Source organism: Cebus imitator, unplaced genomic scaffold (genome assembly GCF_001604975.1).
Source record: "Cebus imitator isolate Cc_AM_T3 unplaced genomic scaffold, Cebus_imitator-1.0 Scaffold40, whole genome shotgun sequence".
Lineage (NCBI taxonomy): Eukaryota > Metazoa > Chordata > Mammalia > Primates > Cebidae > Cebus > Cebus imitator.
In genome coordinates, this window is record NW_016107355.1 from 3,921,913 (window position 1) to 3,923,865 (window position 1,953).

Below are 1,953 nucleotides of genomic sequence, written 5' to 3' on the forward strand. Positions count from 1 at the left end.
GAAATGCAAATCAAAACCACATTGAGATACCATCTCACCCCAGTTAGAATGGTGATTATTAAAAAATCTGGAGTTGACAGATGCTGGATAGGATGTGGAGAAATAGGAACACTGTTACACTGTTGGTGGGAGTGTAAATTAGTTCAACCATTGTGGAAGACAGTGTGGCAATTCCTGAAGGATCTAGAAATAGAAATACCATTTGGCCCAGCAATTCCATTACTGGGTATATACCCAAAGAGCAATAAATCATTCTACTATAAAGGCACATGCACACCTATGTTCATTGCAGTCCTGTGTACCATAGCAAAGACCTGGAACCAACCCAAATGCCCATCAATGATAGACTGGACAAAGAAAATGTGGTACATATACATAATAAAAAACGATGAGTTTGTGTCCTTTGTAGGGACTTGGATGCATCTGGAAACCATCATTCTCAGCAAACTGACACAAGAACAGCCAAACAGCGAATGTTCTCGCTCATAGGTGGGTGTTGGACAATGAGAACCACGTGGACTCAGGGAGAGGAACATCACACAGTGGGGGCAGTGGGGTGGTAGGGGAGAGACAGTGGGGGGTGAGTAAGGTGGGGAGGGTGGGGAGAGATAACATGGGAAAAAATGCCAGATGTAGTATTCACTTAAAGTAAAATAAAAATAAAAATATATAGACTCCCAAGATATAAGGAGAAATCAGAGAAACACAAAATCAGTGGGCCCAGGGTCTGGAGATTCTATAAAATCAAGTTAATTAGGATGTGTCATTATATACAGACTCTGAATAATGTAATAGCTCTAATAAACAAATATACATATACATACATATGTATATGCATTAAAATTACTTCCTTGATATATTTCACAATTACTAAATATATTTTAAATCAATTACAATCACAAATTCAATAAAGGGAAACTATAGAAAACAGTTTCAATTCATTGGAATAAAATGAGAAAAATTTCAATTACTTAACAAGTAATATATATGTAAACAAATACATGAGCATGTAGATGTAAAACTATTCACAAGTAGCACTTTAAAGATAAAATCAAATTGAGATCTGTACAATCTACAGATTCTCTAAATAATGACGCTAACACTATGCTGCAGAAATAATATGGAGATCGTTACATTGCTTAGAAAGAACAAAGCTACAAAGAAAGTCACCCCCATATACACACACTCCGGCAGAAAAAGCTAGAAAATCCACAAAATCATATTGCTACTTGAGTCTATTAGACAGATGGGTTTACAAGTTCAGCAAGTAAACTAATTTCCAATGAGGGACAAAGAATAATTTCACCCTTGGTATAGCACAGGGGAAAGAAGTGGTCTACATAAATGCATGTAGAAAGAAATCAGCTAACATTTTAATAAATTCTTAAAGGAAATGTGTAAGCTTGCTTATCAGTTTGGAAAGACTGGGGGCCTCAGACACAGGAAGAGTTTATACTTATAAAATGTTTTCCAGAGATCTTCACCATGTGCTTAGAAAAAGGCAGGGTGGAAGACCAGAAATGGCTAGCTTCGTTGGTAGTGTGGTGAGCAAGTGGGGATCAACTGCTTTGGGGAGATGCGCCTTGTCCCCTTGCCGTTACTCTTCTGCCCTAAGAAGCAAAAACGTTAAGTAGCGAAGGCAGGGGCAGACATCTCTCTCAAGGCCAAGGAACAGGGACGAGTCCATTGCTTCTAGAAGGAGTAAAAGCAAAACCTGTTGCCTCTGACGAGAGGATGGCAAATACTCTCATCTCCATTTGCAAAACACAGGTCAATATATTGCTGCCAAAAGACTGTAAGACTTTCACTGCTGCGGGAGGAGCAGTAAAACATTTCTAGTTCTGCGAAGAAGGTCATTGGTAGCTTGATGGGGATAGCATTGAATCTGTAAATTACTTTGGGCAGTATGGCCATTTTCACGATATTGATTCTTCCTAACCATGAACATGGAAT